Source organism: Mesoplodon bidens, assembly GCF_964165515.1.
Source record: "Mesoplodon bidens genome assembly, contig: HAP1_SCAFFOLD_81, whole genome shotgun sequence".
In the NCBI taxonomy this organism is placed as follows: Eukaryota; Metazoa; Chordata; class Mammalia; order Artiodactyla; family Ziphiidae; genus Mesoplodon; species Mesoplodon bidens.
In genome coordinates, this window is record NW_027672552.1 from 1,503,194 (window position 1) to 1,523,149 (window position 19,956).

Here is a 19,956-nt window from a genome sequence, read left to right on the forward strand (position 1 = left end):
TGAGAGCCTCTGAGCAGAGCCTGGAGCCTGAGCTCCAGGATACAGGGTCCTATCTGAGGGACATGGATGTGACTGTTGGCCTCAGATGCTAGGCCCTCCTTGGGCAGATGACTTCTGACTGAGAATATCAAGTGTGGACCTCATAGATAAAAGTCCTTCTTTGAGTTTGTCAAAGAAGAAAAAAATCAAAAGCATTTTAAACATTTAAAATTGATAAAAGGAAGGAACATAAAGTTCTATTGGTTCCGGAAGATCCCACATACCGTGGAGCAACTAAGCCCGTGTGCCGCAACTACTGAGCCTGCGTTCTAGAGCCTGTGCACCACAACTACTGAAGGCCGCGCACCTAGAGCCCATGCTCTGCAATGAGAAGCCACCGTGATGAGAAGCCCGCACACTGCAACAAAGAGTAGCCCCCACTCTCCGCAACTAGAAAAAGCTCGCGCGCAGCAATGAAGACACAACACAGAGCCAAAAATAATAAATAAATAAAAAATTTTTAAAAAGTAAGCAGTTATGAGCTGCTATAAACCTACTGTTTCTTTACTTGATTTAAATGAATTTAATTCTTTAAATAACTGAGCAGGTAGAGAATTTAGACTCAGCCATTATTAGAGGTACCTTATACAACCAAAGTGGTATAAAAACCCTGTAACATGAAACTGTTGTGGAGGTCCTTCTGGTCTTCTGAGACCGGGACACCTGTACCTTTATGTCCCATTTATAAATGTTCCTGTATAATGTTTGGGATGCTGAAATATTCGATGAGATAAATACGCCATGCCTATTACATGCCTTCCCTATATCTCTCTCAACTACATCCCTCTAATGAGTTGGTGCAGCTCCAAGGCTCTATCCAGTAACAAGGTAGTGTCAGGCAGTGCTTGTTGTACTCACTGGCTTTTAATCCTCCAACTGCCTTGTAATCTCCTCCTTCACACCTTGATGCTTAGAAATGGCATATTTCCTGAGGAAGAGGTTTCTAGGGAGTCCTGGATACTTGCTTGAAATGGGGACAGGAGGATGGAGGAACAGAAGGGAAGATATAGGGAAGATGAACGGATTTTTTTTTATATAAATTTTTCTGCCATAAAAACTATAGGTACCAAGCAAAGCAATCAGGGAAATTTATATTCATGCATTAATTCACCACTTACAACGATGAGTAGATAGAGAACATTAGATAGATTAAGGAAGTATCTAGGAGGTAAAATGGATAAGATTGATAATGGATAGGATATAGTGGCTGATGTGAGAGGTTGAACTCAAGGATTATTGTTAGGTGCCTGGTTTATACAACTGGGTGAATGGTGTCACTACACACTAAGACAAATGAAAATGAAGGAGGAGAGATTCGGTAGTTTAGGGAGACCATGAGTATTTAGCTTTATGTATATTTTAAATGAACAGATTTAGATGTTAAATAGGCAACTGGATTTACAGAATTCAGATTAGAGGTCTCAGGTACACAAATGTCCAAACTTTATGGAGTTGGTAACTGAAGCTGTGTGTTTCTGTGAAATCATATTATGAGTTCTAGAGTGAGGGGACATAATGGCCTAGAACTGAATTTTGAAGAATTTCAACATTTCATGTCTGAGGAGAAGGATACGCACCTGCAAAGAAGATTTAGAATGAACTGCCGCAGAGATTAGAGGAAAACCAGAGGAGTTTTTGGGTCAAGGAAAATCAAGTCTCAAAGACAGAAGCAAATCCTACTTACAGGTCAAGTAAGTAGGAGATAAAATTTTCACATCACATCCATGGATTTGGAAATAACTTATGAAGTACCTTTTTATTGGAGTAATAAAAGATGGATTCTATTGGGAGTGGGTTGAAGCATGAGAAGGAAGTAATAAAGTGAAGGTATCAAATACAGATAAACATTTTTAAACAGCTTTATGGAGGTACAACTGAGGCACAAAAATGGCACATGTTTAATGTATACTATTTGATGAGTTTGGACATATGCATAAACCCATGAGACAATTAACACAATCAAGGTAATAGACATATCTGTCCCCTCCAAAAGCTTGTGTCCCATTTTTTCTGTGTGTGGTAAGAACACTTAGCATGAAATTGACCCTCTTAACTAATTTTAAGTGCTTAACACTATTGTTAACTACAGACACTATTTGTACAGCAGAGTTCTCGAATTTATTCATCTTGTATAACTGAAAATTCATACCTGCTGAACAACAGCTCCCCATTTCTCCCTTTCCCCAGCCCCTGGCAACCAACATTCTATTCTCTGCTTCCATGAAGTCTGATTATTTTAGGTACCTCATATAAATGGAATTATGCAGTATGTGTCCTTCTGTGACTGGCTTGTTTACTTAGCTTATTGTCCTCCAGGTTCATCCCTGTTGCCACAATGGTAGAACCTCCTTCTTCTTTTAAAGTTGAAAATATTCCATTGTAAATATATACTACATGTTTTGAACCATTCATCTGTCGATGGACAGTTTGGGAAAAGCTTCTTGACATTGATCTTGGCAATGATTTATTGGCTATGACACCAAAAACACAGACCACAGAAGCAAAAATAGACAAGTAGAACTACATCAAAATAAAAAGCTCCTCCACAGCAAAGGAAACAACCAACAGAATGGAAAGGTAACCAATGGAATGGGAGAAAATATTTGAAAATCATATATCTGGTAAGAGGTAAATATCCAAAATTTATAAGGAATTCCCACAACTAAGTAGCAAATAAACCAAATAACTCGATTAAGAAATGGGCCAAGAACTTGAATATACATTTTCCAAAGAACACATATGAATGGCCAAAATGTATATGAAAAGGTACTCAGCATCGCTAATCATCAGGGCAATGCAAATCAAAATCACAAAGAGATATCACCTCACACCTGTTAGGATGCTTAGTTTCAAAAATACAAAGGTAACAAGCACCGGAGAGAATATGGAGAAATTGGATCTCTTGTACACTGTTGGTGGGAATACAAAATGGTATATAGTCACTATGGAAAACAGTATGGAGGCTTCTCGAAAAATTAAAAACAGAACTATCATATGATTTAGCAATCCCACTTCTGAATGGATATATGTATATATATATGTGTGTGTGTGTGTGTATATATGTATAAGAGAACTGAAATCAGGATCTCAAAAAGATTGCACGCTCATGTTCATTGAAGCATTATTCACAATTGCCAAGATATAGAAAAACATTTTCAAGAATTATTTTAAAAACTGTGCCTTTGAAGAAGAGATAGTGTGGTAATTAGTAATAGAAGTCAGGTGGAGAAAGGTGAGTTTGGTTTTGCTTTTCTTTTTTGCTTTACTCTTCTTTATTATTTTTCCCAATTTGGAAGATTTTAGAATGTTTCAAAAAGATAGTGGAAAAGATCCAGATTAGAGAAGGTATTGAACAAAATAAGGATCCTTAGAGAGTGCAAGGTGATGCAATCCAAATCAGGAGTAAGGGAACTGGGTTTAGTAGGAATAGAGCTTCTGTTCTGTTAAATTACCAAAGGAGATAAAGATGGCAGCAGATGTAGTAACTCTATTATGTTAATGAACAGGAAAGTTCTCCTAATGTTTTTTCTTTTCTTTTCTGTGAATTAAAAGAGATTATCTCCTGATATTATAGCAAATGGTGGGGACATGCCATTTAAGAAGAGTGCACTAGCTGAATCACTTTGTTATACAGCAGAAACTAACACAACATTGTAAAGCAATTATACTCCAATAAAGATTTTTTTAAAAAAACAAAGAATAGTGCAGAAAGAGAGAACAAACTGTAAAGAGTGGGAAATGATGGGTCCAGATTAATGTAGCAGAATTAAAGGGCAATATTAAAGGACCTTTTAGGTTAGTGATCATGAATTTATAAAGGAAACCATCTAAACTATTATACACTTTACTTGGGAAGACTTTGAAAGCTGGAGATCAAGAAAAGAGAAAGCAATGGTTTGGGTTGATCCAGCATAACTAAAAGACACTGGAACAGGGCTAGGGACAAACACACTCTTAGATAATGGACACTGGAATGTAAGAGAGTAAGGAGAGATACAAAGGCAGTATCAGGAGAAAGCAAGGGAGTAAACAGACTTTGCGTCAAAGTACTATCATAGTGGTGGGGTATTTGAACAAGTGAACTGGAATGTGAGAAGTTATTGTAAAGGGATGGCATATTTGTGTGAATAATTTTTAAAGACTATTTCTCTTTTTCCAGCTCTGATTTTTATTTTAGAGGACTGACTCCTGAAAACTCGGTTTCCCAGGATTCACTGGCAACTAGCTTCCAATTAATTTTGAGTAAAGGAAGGACTGGTGAGAGTTTGGAAGAAGGGGATAGGGGAGAACCCAGAATGCCCTCTTTCTTTGAGTTGTACGTACAACTGAGGCTTCGTCTCCCTCATGCGTCCAATTCCTGCTCAAGGGCTTCTCCCTCCATGTTCCCAGCACCCACCAGCAGTCTCTACATTCATTACCGTTCTGCTTAGGGGATTCAGTCTTTCCAAACTCTAGGTTGCCTTCCTATTTCATTTGACTCCAGCTTTTATAACTTTTGAAACAAGCTCCTTTTATTAAAATCTACTTTCTAAACTTCCTGAAGCAGATTTCCTGTCCTGCATGAGTAATCCCAGGAAAACGATGCTCAAGATGGGACTCTGGAATAAGGTTTTGAGCTTGAATGTAGTAGTGACTCCACTGCCAATGCAAAGACAAGTGTTTCTTCCGAGTAGTGGAAGCAATAAATAAATTACCAGCAATATTTGCTTTGAACATATTGCCAGTTGAAGACAATACTTTTACATCTCAAGCGGCAGCTGATTTTGTCTATTACAGCAGTAGTAACTACAAGCTCCACAGGGACCATTAGCTGCTTCTTATAGCACCAGAGAGCTTACAAAATGAAAATGTTTACACTTAATGTTAAAAGGTGTTAGGTGTTTAAACTCTCAGATCGAGGCATGGGAAGACACAGAGAGCCACACTGAGGGCCTTAAAATTTTCTCATGTCTTATAGCCACACAGCAGACATGGCTGAGGATCAAGTTTCAAATCTAAAAGTGTGAGTTGCAGAATTAAAATCCAAGTTCAACGTACATCTGTGCTAAGTCTCACAGATTAATTGATCAGGACATTGATCAGGAAGAGCTGGGTATTAAGATAAGGATATATTGAGTATTTAGGATAAGTGCAGGTAGGCAGACTCAGATTAATATGAAAATTTTTAACCCAAATCTTCCTGTGGTTTCCTTGCCAAAGGAAGCCACCCTTCTTCCTCCCCATTTGAGGAAACTAACCTTCCCTTACTTAACATATCTCTAAAGACCTCATCTAAATAGGTTAGTTTTCAAGGAAATTTCTACTTTTCTCAAGACCCATCCACATCAGCACTTACTGCATCCTAATAACTACAGTCAGATTCCAGCAGGCCCCAGGAGGCAAGTATAATGTCCACCCTGGTAGGAGTTAGCATATACATCAAAAGAAATGCTATATCCTGCCAATGTGTATCAGCAGAAACCTGTAGAATGTGTGTGTGGCATATGGTTTTTTGGGTTTTTTTGTTTGTTGTTTTGCAGTACGCGGGGCTCTCACTGTTGTGGCCTCTCCCATTGCGGAGCACAGGCTCCGGACATGCACGCTCAGTGGCCATGGCTCACGGGCCCAGCCACTCCGTGGCATGTGGGATCCTCCTGGACCGGAGCACGAACCCGTGTCCCCTGCATCGGCAGGTGGACTCTCAACCACTGTGCCACCAGGGAAGCCCTGGCTTATGTTTTATAAGTGCTAGACTGAGAAAGATGGAATATAAAGTTGGAAGGGGTTGAATTTATTATAAAGAACTTACCTGAGATTCAAAGTATTAGCTCTAGCTGATGGAATTGGCTCTAATCGTTGGCTTGTTTGGCTGACTGAAACATAGATTCAATAGTCAGCAACATTCAAAGAGGGCAAGATGCCATAATTTATCTGACAGAATGTAGACAAAGGAATCCATGTACTTAAAATGAGAATGTTGGAGTGGATTAAGTATGTGAAACCCACTCAACTATCCCACAGTTATGCCCCCACAGAGGTGATCGATAACATTCTTCTTCAAGACATTAAGACATTCATTGATGAGAGAAATACAAGCATCCTTGAAAACCTCTGTGGCATCTGTCTTCTGGGGGCTAAAGATGACAATGCGGGATAGCACCAATGAAATGGCCCCCGTGCTTTTAACAGGAATATGGGGTTACAGAGTAGCAGAGGTTAAGCGGTAGCATTGAATATGAGAAACAAGGTCAGTGCAATTATCATAAATGTCAGCAGGGCAGAATGGCAGTATTTTGACCCAAAGTGACTTCCAGCAGTAACAGATTAATCACATTTACACTGGGAATTACATTGATGAGCAGGCTTGAACTGTATAAATGAAAATAAAATTCAAGCACAATGAGCAGAAACCTGCATTGATTTTCCAGGAGTGAAAATTACAGCCTCGCCCAGACCTAAACCAGAGATCAGGTGGCTACAACAGCTTCAGAAACTTTGCTGCAACACTGTCAAAAGTATAGAGTGTGATTTTTTTTTCTCCAGGTCTACCTCAAAGGGGTTTACAATTTTCCGGGGGGAATGTTTAGAAAGAAAAGTGGAAAACTCAGAATTTTTCAGAGATTATTAAGATAAATTTACACACCTGAGGTTCCAAAACATCACTGTGGTCTTCAGGTCATAATAGGGCTTATGGAAGCCATGTGATAATTGGAATTTTGACACAAGTTCACCTCACTAGAAATCCTGTGCAGTGACCTACACTATATTTCCCCATATCTGAATATATTTTTGGAGTACACATACTTGGAAAATGACAGAACTCTCAAACAACGTAAGTGCTATTAAGAACGGCTACTGCCTGACATCCATTAGGATAGCTATTATTAAAAACAATAATAAATAACAAGTATTGGCATGGATGTGTAGAAATCTGAACCCTTCTCCATTGCAGTTCCTCAAAAAATTAAACAGAATTACCATACGATCTAGCTATTCTACTTCAGAGTATATATCCAAAGGAATTAAAAGCAGGGACTTGAACAGATGTTTGTAATTTCATGTTCTTAGCAGCATTATTCACAATAGCCAAAAGATGGAAACAACCTAAATGTCCATCAACAGAGGAATGGATAAACAAAATGTAGTCTATACATACAATGGAATATTAATGACCCTTAAAAGGTAAAAATTCTGACACACACTACGATACGGATGAACTTTGAAGACATTATGCTAAATGAAATAAGCCAGAACCGAAAACACAAATACTGTGATTCCAGTCCTATGAGGTACTAGAGTAATCAAATTTATATAGACAGATAATAGAATGGTGATTGCCAGGGTCTGGGTGCAGTGATGAATGGAGAGATGTTGTTTAATGGGTACAGAGTTTCAGTTTGGGAAGATGAACAAAGTCCTGGAGATGAATGGTAATGATGGTTGCACAACAACGTGAATGTACTTGATGCCACTAAATGGTACACCTAAACATGGTTAAGATGGTAACTTTTATGTCATGCATATTTTGCCACAACTGGAAAAAAATACATAGGAAGGGCCAAGTGGAAGCTCCTGGAACTGTCCCTACATGCAAACAATACCAAAAAAATAGCAATAGCACATATCTGGGGAATTTGCAGAGACTAAAATAACCATGCAGATGGTAATCTCCATCACCTGCCCCATTTAAATAATCTGTTTGGCCTGGAAAAAAGGCAAATAAGTCATGGACAATGATTGTTGATTATCATAAGATAATGAGGTACTAATTCTAATCAAAGCTGCTGGATTTTATGGGCCTTTTTTTCCTGGAACAAATCAAAACATCTCTAACTCCTGATATACAGCTATTGATCTGGCGAATAGTTGTCTCCACATCAAACAGCAAAGATAATGGAGCAGTTTACTTCTATCTGACAGAGACAGAAGTACACTCAAACTCTGTCTTACTTGAGTGCTATGCCAAGTCTCCCGATGTCTATAATATTATAGCCCATAGGGAGATTAGTCATCTGGATATCACAAAAGCATTATGATAGTCCCTTGTATTGATGAGTTTATGGTGATTGGACATGAGAAAAAGTAGGAAGTACTCAAGTTGTGTCAGTAAGATACACAGATGTCAAAGAGTGGGAAATAAACTCCATGAAAATTTAGGATGTCAAATATATCACAGCCTAGGTATGATAATGCACACAAACAGAAACCAACCTCCAGAAAGCACTGAACATCGTGTTGATTTGTTTTAAAGATGGAGGCAGCACACAGCTAGGATTCCGAACGATTTGTTACACACTCCCTTTCCTAAATCCCATTCCTGATAGTGACTGCTCTTTCCTTTTACCCCTTCTCTCCTGTCCTCACCCTTCCTTTATTGTTCCCTATCCTTCTTCCCCTCTGCCCTCTTTCATTCTTCCTCATAGAGAATAACCTGGGCTATTATTTGTATTCTTTACATTCTTTATATCTCTCTCCCGTCCACCCCCCACCTCAACAAAGGCCTTGTACCAACTAAGAAAGGAAACATTTCAAGTCCTCAGAGTATTGAGAGGAAAAAGTTATGGGGAAATAGCAAATCCTGACAATTTAAATATTCTCTATGTATCACAGAAGTATATTTATCATAAATAAATTCATACATGCAATAATAGCACAAATAGAAAATATTCACAAGCTACCAGACTGCCAAATTCTGCGTGAGATACAAAATCACATACCCATACTATCTGCTTTCCAATTTATAATTAAAACCATGTTACTGCAGAATTTTAAAAATAGCATTTTGATAATTATAAAAGAAAAAATTATAACTACATCAAAATTGTAAATTTCTGCACTTTTAAAGACACCATTAGAAAATGAAAGGGAAAGCCAAAGATTGGAGAAAATATTCATGAGATATAGATATAGATATAGATATAGATGTATACATAACATAGACTGGCATCCAGGATATGTAAGATGATCTTACAACTCAATAGTGAAGTAGTATTTGGGGGAAATACGACTTCAGAATTATAAGAAACAAATATTTGTGTTTAAGCCACCCAGCCTATAGTATTTTTTCTTGAGATATAGTTGAAATATAACATTATGTAAGTGCAAGGTGTACACTTGTTGGTTTGGTACATTTGTATATTGCAGTATGATTACCACCAGTAGCATTAGCTAACACCTCTATCATGTCCCGTAATTATCATTTTTTTGTGGTGAGAATAATTATGATCTAGTCTCTTAGCAACTTTGAAGTTTATAGTACAGTACTGTTGACTGTAATCACCATGCTGTGCATTAAATCTCCAGGGCTTATTTACCTATCAATACCAGTTGCAAGTTTATATCATTTGACCAACATTTTTCCAATTTCCCCACCCCCAGTCCTGGAAACCACCATTCTACTCTTTGCTTTTATGACTTTGGCTTTTTTAGATTCCATATATAAGTGATATAAGACAGAAAAAGACAGTCTATGGTATTTTTGTCATAGCAGACCAAACAAAGGAGTATTTGGGAGATGCCATATCATGTAAGCTTTTTAGTCAATGGTGAGAAATATTGATTTTATTCAATTACAATAGGATAGTGCAATGCAGAGTTGGGTTTGGAGGCTTAAACATGGGAGAAAAATGACCTAATTTATTTTTTTAAGATTATCTGCGGGGGGGGCTTCCCTGGTGGCACAGTGGTTGAGAGTCCGCCTGCCGATGCAGGGTTCACAGGTTCGTGCCCCGGTCCGGGAAGATCCCACATGCTGCGGAGCGGCTGGGCCCGCGAGCCATGGCTGCTGAGCCTGCGGGTCCGGAGCCTGTGCTCAGCAATGGGAGAGGCCACAGCAGTGAGAGGCCCGCGTACCACAAAAAAAAAAAAAAAAAAAAAAAAAAAGATTATCTATGGGGAGTTTCCTATAGACAAATAAACAAGGATTCAAGAAGAAACTTTAGAAGGCCCTTTTTAAGAGTCCAGGTAAAGGATAGCAGATTAAGGTGGTAAAAAGAGAAAAACATTAACTAGCAATTAACTGAGAAATAGATTTTCAGGAACTAACCCCACACATTTAGATAATTCATCTGTAATACGCTATTTGAAAATATACCTTCTTAGGATGCATCATATCTCTGAAGGAAATGCTAAAATACCAATGGATTGATAGCCCAAGCAATGAAGATTTACTGAGTGTGTGTGTGTGTGTGTGCGAGTGTGTGTGTCGTCCTCAACTGTCCTAGGTTCAAGGAAAGGCAAATAGAAATAAAACCTTCATGTTGGAATACTGTCCCACAGTGAGTAAAGGTATCATGTACTTTTAAAATTATATCTATTTAAACAAAGCCTAATATAATGGGAAAAATAAACTAGACCTGGAATCAAAAGACCTGAGTTTGAATCGCAGCTTGATTAATTACCAGAATATTAAGTTCGGGCAAGTTGTCCACATTTGATCAATTTCAGGTTCCTTATTTACAAAATGGTTGGCTGGATGGAGTGATCACTAGGCTCCCTTCTTGCATGAGATTTTGTTATTCTACAACACCATATTGGTATTCTCATTAAAGTGAATTTCAAGTGTTTGGTCAAGAAGAGGCTCATTTACTTCTTTTATTTCAAATTTAATAATAATGTAAGCCCTCATCCCATCAGGCAAAGAAGAAACTCTACCAGTTTGTTATCATTCAAGAATCCATTTCTTTCATTAGATCACATGAACATTCTAGAGGCTTAAAATATCCCTAGATAGTGTGGTAGAGGCTCTGTATTTGGGCCTTAAACAAAAGATATATCTTGTTGAACTTTCATGGTGGCTTTAAATCTGCTGACTCTACTGCTTCACTGATAAACGGCAATAACAGGAAAGTTGGTGCCTGAACCCATATTACTTGCATGAAGTGCATAACCACTGTTTCTGAAATCTTTCTCTATCTCTGGAGACATGCCCTATTTTCACACTGCCATAGTGAATGTTTAAGTCTTCTGCTACATGAAGATATGTCCCTCTCTCCAGCCTCAGGGACATCTATCCCTCTTCCTTTGGAGTCTCAATGGCTCTCCTCTGTTTCCTCTCTCTCTCTCTCACCTAACATTATTCTTTCAAAGTATTTGTGCTTTTCAAAGAACAAAGGAAAATCTGTCAATTCCAGGAAACACCAGCTTTTCACCCTAACACAAATCTCCCCTGAAGTAATTAACAGCAAATGTTGACTACCATCTTGAAGTGGTGGTAATAGAGTTATTGGGGAAAATAAACACAAATTAAAGCTTCAGTAAATTATACTGCCATAACTACAAATAATTAGCTCTTCAAGAAAACAGATTTATATATCGACAAAATCCTTGTTTTGGAGCCTTCTCACCAAATAGCCTTAGTCTTTAAGGGAACAATCAATGATCTGAAATCTATCCCTCACCAAGCATACTTTGAAAAGTTCATTCTACTATACAGCTCATTAGATCGAACTTGCAATAAATCTTAACAGACTCAGAGAAGAAAATGTTTATTTAAAGTGGTAAATTTTTCAAAACTTCACGTGGAGCCTGACCATGTTTCCAAACATCTGATTCCTGCATTTCGCTTCAGATCATCCCCCATCATTAGAGAGATCTCTAACCAAAAGGTATGTAAATCTTCTATGTTCATGTTGCTATATCTGACTACATATATATTCTTATTTAACACACACAAAAACTCATGCACACACTGTCTCTCGCTCTCTCTCTCACATACATACACAAACACACACACACCCATCCCTTCAGTTCATATATTTGTAAACCTACATACTCTTTTTGTAACTGCAATTTATTTTCTAAATCCACATTATGTTATTATGATCCACCCATGTTAATACACACAAAAACATTTCATTCAATTTACCTATTGTATAATATTACTTTTGAAAACAAACCATAATTTATTTATCAATTCCCTTTAAGAAGGCAATTTAGGTAACATCCACCTTATTATAAACAGCACTACATTAAGATTCCAATGCACCTAGCTTCTAATGTAGATAAATAAGAACTTCCTTAACGATAGAGAGGCTGACCTTTCTATTATAATTTTCGTGGCCACCCAGATTTATTCTTTTGTGTTTTTATTTGTCCATTTGTCTATACTGCTGTGGAAATGTTTCAATATTAATGTCAAATAATCTGTTCAGATTTTCTTCATACTTTGTGATTGTTTAAATGTTGTCTTTAAGAAACCTTTCCCTAACCTGATTTCATAAAGCTATATCCATATTTTGCTTTTAAAATATTAATGTTTTTTCTTTCATATTTAATTTTTGATTTGAACTGGAATTTATTTTCTCATTTCTTTAAGATAGGGGTCTAACCCTTTGTCCATATGAATTTCCAATAATCTCAACACCATTTATTAAAAGGTTCATCCTTTCTCCACAAATCTGTAATGTTACCACATTAGTCTTTTTTTTAATCTATCTATGTTCCTGGGCCCTATATTCTGTTCAATTTTGTTTGTCTTATACCTTTGCTGTGCCGGTACCACACTGTTTTAATTAATATGACTTTAAGTGTTTATATCAGGTAGCATAGGTTGCCCTTTCTTCATGTTTCTTAATGTTTTCATAACTTCTTCAAAAATTTTTGGCTACTTTCAACTCCCTACTTATACCTAATGGTCACCTTGGCTAAGACATGGTAACCAGACATTTGGTCAAACATTATTCATGATATTTGTGTGAAGAATTTTTTTTAGATGAGATTAACATTTAACCCAATCAGTTGAAAGTCTTAATAGAAAGAAGACTGACGTCCCCTCAAAAAGAGGGAATTCTGCCAGCAGACTGCCTTTGGACTCACACTGCAATATCAGCTCTTCTCTGAGTCTCCAGCCTGTTGCCCTGCCCTGCAGAGTTTTTGCACATACACATGTCCTATTGGCTCTGCTTCCGTTTCTCTGGAGAACTCTGCCTAATACACTTCTCTCCCATATAAACTTTAGAATTAGCTTGTCATGGCTTATGAAAATATCTATTGCAATTTTCATTGTAATAGCAATGCATACACAAGTTAGTGGCATGGTCAATTATAAGATATTGATTCATGTTTTCAAAGAATATTACAAAGTGTTCCATTTAATTTTTTACATCCTTTAAGAAAGCATCATTTTCTCCATGAATATTTGACTCACATTATTATATTTATTCTCAAATACCTGACATTTATTATTTTATTGTCAATGATATTTTTACTTAATAGTAAACGTATTAATGGAATAGTATTTAGTAATAGTAGTACATTTTCTTACTGGTTGTTGCTAATATTTTAAATTCTTATTGGTTTTTGTACATCAGTCTTGTATCCAGCAAGTTCAGAGAGTACAGATTTTCTTGTATTTTGTACGCAGACATTTTCCACTTCTTTTTTTGTTTTCAAATGTATTTTCCACTGGCTTTTGCTTCTGTACATATAAATTAATCTTGTGTTAATATTTTATTTGGAATAGTTTTATTGATCTCTATAAACGGATGTGTTGTATATTTTATTTATTTATTTTGGTTTGGCTATTGTATATTGAAAAAGTGAGTATACCCTCTTGTTTCACTCTCTGAAAAATTTTATATAAGATAAAGGTTAATTTGAGTCCTGAAGGATTTGCAAAGTCACTTTTAAAATGTCTGGTCCTGGTGTCTTTGTTTGCTGATTTGTAGACATTTGACCAGACTATCCTATTCATGTAAAAGTTGTTAGTATACTATGTTTCTCTATTTCCTCTTAAGACAATTGTGCTAATTTTATTTTTTAACTCAATTTTTTATAAATTTTCATATTAATGGCATAATACTCTTTACTTTATTCCTATAATTAGTAAAACTCCAAATATATGTAAATAAAACCCCTTTTCTTTCATAGTTTTGTTTGTGCCTTCCTCTTCTATGAACATAAAAAAATACCATTCTTTATATTTTCAAAGAAACAAAATTGAAGTTTACTGATCCTCTCTACTGTCTATTTAGATCCCATTTTTTACTGACATATAATTCACATACCATCGAATTCACCTATTTATAGATTTCAGTGATTTTGAGTATATTCACATATAAGTGCAACCATCATTACAGTCAATTTTGAACATTTTTATCACTTCAAAAAACAAATCTAATATTCTTTAGGCATCACCTCCCTATATTCCCACCCTACTTCCCACAAGCTCTAAGCAACCACTAATCTATTTTTTGTCTCTGTAGATTTCACTATTCTGGACATTGCATAGAAAGAGAACCATACAATATAAGGTCTTTTGTGACTGACTTTTTTACTTAGCATAATATTTTGAAGGTTCATCTAGGTGATAGCATGCATCAGTATTTCATTCCTTTTTATAGCCAAGTAATATTTCATTGTATGGATATACCAATTCTGTTCATCCATTCCTCAGTTGATGGACATTTTGACTGTTTCCACTTGTTTGCTACTATGAAAAATGTTGCTATAAACATTCTCATTCAGTTGGTGTGAACATATGTTTTCATTTCTCTTGGGTATACATCTAGGAGTAGAATTGCTGGGTCATATGGTAATTTCATGTTTAATTGTTGGAGGAACTGCTTAGATCGTTTTCAATTGAGTGATGCCATTTTGCTGTCCTACCACTATTTTTGGAAATAGTGTGAAGTGTGAGTCCTCCTACAAGTTGGTGATTATTGATACCCTCTATAGTTTGTTTTCTGTTTGTCCTACTTGTTTTATTAATTATCTCTTCTTCTATGGCACAATCTATTTAATTCTTATGTTGCAAACTTAGCTAATTAATTTCTAATAAGTTTCCTTTCAAATATGTGTGTGTGTGTGTGTGTGTGTGTGTGTGTGACACAGATTACAAGTACTGATTTACAGGTTCCCAGCAAGGGTTTTTTTTTTTCAGTTCTAAATATTTAGTAAATTCTGACAGAAATTGTCATTAAATAATAAAATAGAGCTTACAGTTTCAAACTTAATAGAGTAAAAGTAGACTGCTATAAATATTTCATGATTCTAGAAGAAAAAGAAAAATATGAAAGAATTTAGACAAGTAGGAAAAAAAGGAAGATTTAAACCAAATTAGTAACTACATTTAATGCAAATGGATTGGCTGCTCCAAATGAAAAGAAAATAAGTGTCAGATTGTATAAAATGACATGTAACTATGTGCTATCTTCAAGAGACATACCCAAAGAAAGTGGAAGAAGTAAATAATAAATGCAAGAGCAGAAATTAATGACATAGAAAATAAACAATACAAATTCAAAAGCTAACATTTGGCTGTTGAAAATACTAATAAAAATGGCTATCTACTTGAGAGTCTTCTCAAGACCAAAAAAGAATAAAAAAAGATAGAAAGCACAAGAAACCAATATCAGAAAGGTAAAAGGGTCATATATCACATACATGTTACAGACTTTACAAAGGAAAAAGTGAACAAAGAGTTTTCAAATAAATTTTAAATTTTATAAAAATCACAGTCCTCTAGAAAAATATAACATCAAAATAGATTCAAACAGAAATAGAAATTTATACATACATTTATACATTACAGACATTGAATCAGCACTCACTACTCTCACCATGAAGAGAGCTGAAATCCAAGATTTTTCACTAGTGTGTTCTAAAGAAAGGAAGAATTCCAGTAGTACACAAACTCTTTGAGAATAGAAAGAGGGAACACTATTCAACTACTTTTTAATATTTTCTTCATTTCAAGACAGGAAAGGACAGGATAAGAAAGGATAATTAGAGGTGACCTTACCCAGGAAAACAGATGATAAATATAATATAAGCAAACTGAGTCCAACATAAAAGGCTAATTTCATGACAGACAACCAAAATTATTTTAGACAACAAAATTAATAATAAAATTAAACATACAAAAAAATTAAATCAAAAGTTTCTTATAATTTCAGCAGTCGTGTGTGATTTTACAAAAACCCGCAGCTAATCTTATCAAAGTAGAAACAGAAACTTTCTTAAATGAAAATTAGCTATCTACCATAGAGTAACATTATAGATACAGGTGAGATGATGAAAGATTTAAAGATCAGGAACAAGACAAGGATGCCCCCTGTCACCACTCTATTCAGTATTGTACTTGAGAGTTTAGCCAGTGGAGAAAGTCAAGAAAAAGAACTAAGATGTCTAAGGATTAGAAAAGAAAACACACAACTTGTTCTATTTATATATGATATTGTTGTGTACAGAGAAAACACAAAATAATGTACAGGAAATTGCTAGGATTTGTAAGAGAGTTTCATAAGATTTCTAGATAAAAATCAATAAAAATAAATTGTATTTTTATATAATAGCATCAAACAGAAAGTGATATTAAAAAATCCTTTTAGATAGCACCAAAAAGCTGAAGTAGCAATAAATCCAATAAGATATACAAAACCTTTACAGACAACATTATAATACTTTTTCAAAGACCTTGAAGAAATCAGAAATGAATAGAGATATATTTTGTGTTTATAAGTTGGATATCTTAATAGTGAAAAGATGTTAAGTCTCTAAAGATTAAGTTATAGAGTAAGCAAAATCTAAGTGAAAATGCCAAAGATTTTGTTTTGGACCTGAAAAACTTCTTTAAAAATTTATACGGATTACAAAAGCCCACCACACACTTGAAGAATAATATAAATGTGGGAAAACTTGTTCTACTGAATATTTAGTGTTCTTATAAAGCTATAGTAACAAAGAGAGTGCAGTTTTGATATAGAGACAAACAAATGAACCAAAAGAAGACTTAATAGAGACACAGAAAAACAAACCAAAACATATATTATTAAAACAAAATCATATATATATGTATATGTACACACACACACACACACACACACATGGCAACTCTGCATAACAGAGGTATCACAGCACCTCAACAAAGACATAACAAACTTTTCGATTAAAAAATGCTGAGCACTAGGGTATCCATGAAGAAAAAATAATTAAAATTGTTTCATATTGTAAACAAAATTATTTCCAGATGGATTAATGACCTAAGTGTGAAACGGTACCAAATATATTTTAAAAGACAATATAGGAGGCTATCTTTAAGCTACAAAGTAGAAAGATGGAAAAAAGTATAAGCTTTAAAGGAAAAGATTGATGTATTTACCCACATTAAATTAAGAAATATTTTCCAACAAAAGAAAACACAAAGATAGTTAAAAGAGAGGTCATGCCACAGAGTTTGAAAAGATCACTGCAACATATAAAACCAATAGAGAGACTACTATTCCAAACGTGAAAAGAACTTAAAAAGAATAAAGCTGGAGGTATCTCACACCCTGACTTCAGACTATAGTACAAACCTACAGTAATCAAAACAGTATGGTACTGACACCAAAACAGACATATGGAACAGAATAGAGAGACCAGAAATAAACCTATACACTTATGGTCCATTAATCTAAGACAAAGGAGGCAAGAATGTTCAATAGGAAAAAGGTCTCTTCAATAAGTGGTGATGGGAAAACTGGACAGCTACTTGTGAAACAATTAAATTAGAACACTTTCTCACATCATATACAAAAATAAATTCAAAATGGATTAAAGACCTAAATACAAGATCAGAAACCATAAAACTCCTTGAAGAAAACATAGGCAAAACACTCTGACATAAATAATAGCAATATTATTTTGGATCTGTCTCCTAAGACAAAGGAAACCAAAACAGAAATAAACAAATGGGACCTAAATAAACTTAAAAGCTTTCGCACTGAAAAGGAAACCATTGACAAAATGAAAAGACAACCTACTAAATGGCAGAAAATATTTGCAAATGATATGACCTATAAGGGGTTAATATCTAAAATATATAAACAGCTCATAAAACTCAATATTAAAAAAAAAACAATTAAAAATGGGCAGAAGACCTGAATAGACATGTTTCCAAAGAATACATACAGGTGGCCAATAGGCACATGAAAAGATGCACATCACTAATCAACAAAGAAATGAAAATCAAAACCACAATGAGACATCACTTCATACCTGTCAGAATGGCTATCATCAAAAAGACTACAAATAACAAATGTTGGCAAGGATGTGGAGAAGAGGGAACCCTAGTACACTGCTGGTAGGAATATGAATTGGTGCAGCCACTATGGAAAACAGTATGAAGGTTTCTCAAAAACTAAAATTAGAACTACCATAAGATCCAGCAATTCCACTCCTGGGTATATATACAAAGAAAACGAAAATACTAATCCAAAAAGATGAATGCACCCAATGTTCACAGCAGCATTATGTACATTACTTACAATAGCCAAGATATGGAAGAAACCTAAGTGCCTGCTACCAGCCAAATGAATAAATAACATGTGGTATGATACACACACACACACACACACACACACACACACACACAAATTTTACTCAGCCATGAAAAAGAAAGAAATCCTGCCATTTGCAACAATATGGATGGACATGGAGGGTATTATGATTAGTGAAATAAGTCAGACAGAGAAAGACAAATACTGTATGTTATCATTTCTATGTGGAATCTAAAAAATAAAATGAATGAATATAACAAAACTGAAATAGACTCACAGTTATAGAGAACAGACTAGTGGTTACCAGTGAGGAAAGAGAAGGAGGAAGGAGCAAGATAGGGGTAGGGGATAAAGAGGTATAAAATGTGTAAAATAAATCAGCTACAAAGATATATTTACAGTTCAGGAAATATGGCCAATATTTTATAATAACTTTAAATAGAGTATAATCTATAAAAATATTGAATCACTATGTTCTACACCTGAACATAATATAATATTGTAAATCAACTATACTTCAATTACAAAAATGAAATAAACTCTTAAAAGCAAGAATACAAAGGCAAATAACCCAATAGAAAAATAGGCCAAAAATTCAATAGACCCTTCAAAAAACAGCAAATCCCAAAAGCCAATAACTATATTTAAAATTGTAAAATATTTATATTTTCACTAGTAATCATGAAAACTAAAATTCACACCATAATGAGGTACCACTACACACAGATTAGATAGGAAATATTAAAATAAATGATAACAACTAATGTCAAGGAATTTAAATATGAATCACCACCACTGTTGGAAGTGTAAGTTGATTTGACCACTTGTCATTATCTTGTGGTTTAAGGACATATTTTCTCTGTGACTCAGCATCTCATTCCTGAAACTTCCCTGTAACCCAGAAGTTCACTCCCTAGAGAAATGTGTTCTCCTGTGTACTAGGATACATATATAAACATGTATCTTGTTCAGCACTGTTCATGACAGCCATAAATAGGAAACAACACAAATATCTATCAACAGTATTATAGGAATGTGCACATAAGTAATAAATCTACAAAGAAAAACAATGAATGGGTTAACATAAAAGTTAGGTAAGTGGTTATTGTTTGTGCTATGGGAGGAGGGTTTTGTGATGATGCAAGGCATGGAGGGGATTCTTGGTTGTTGCCAATGTTCCATTTCTTGACCTGTGTGATTGTAACAATTGTTATTGCTTCATAATTGTCATTAAATGTACATAGAGTCTATACATTTTCCATCTAAACTCACAAAGAAAAGCAGCTATTGTGCTTACCACCTACGGGAGTTAAGTACACAGGAATGATGCTACAGATGAATACTTATGTCTCCATAGAGATGCTTGCTGGCCACAAAAGTTAAAGCACCAGGATAACTGCCTTTCCTTATTTTCAAATTCCAAGTCTCACATAAATGCACTGAGTTTGTGGAATTTCTTTTACATAAAGATCCCAAGCTGAAAGAGGGTCTCGGATATTTTTTTCTTAACTTCTAACCTCTGCCTTAGGAAGGTACACTAGAAAATGCAGTAGCCCCCTTATCCTCAGGGTATACGTTCCAAGACCCCAGTGGTTGCATGAAACAGCAGAAAGCATCGAATCCTATATGTACTGTGTTTTTTTCCTATACTTACATACCTATGATAAAATTTATAAGA

General features: G+C 35.2%; 1 long non-coding RNA gene across 10 annotated transcripts in view; it reads right to left on the reverse strand.

Moving 5' to 3' along the window:
- Positions 1-19,956, reverse strand: part of LOC308610052 — a 1,140,458-nt gene that overhangs the window by 1,054,437 nt on the left and 66,065 nt on the right. The window contains exon 3 of one of the 10 annotated variants that reach the window (XR_014014403.1): positions 5,867-5,891. The exons of the other annotated variants lie outside the window; for them this stretch is intronic. This is a non-coding gene — a long non-coding RNA (uncharacterized lncRNA). Of the gene's footprint in view, positions 1-5,866; positions 5,892-19,956 lie in introns of those variants that run through there. 10 annotated transcript variants of the gene reach the window in all.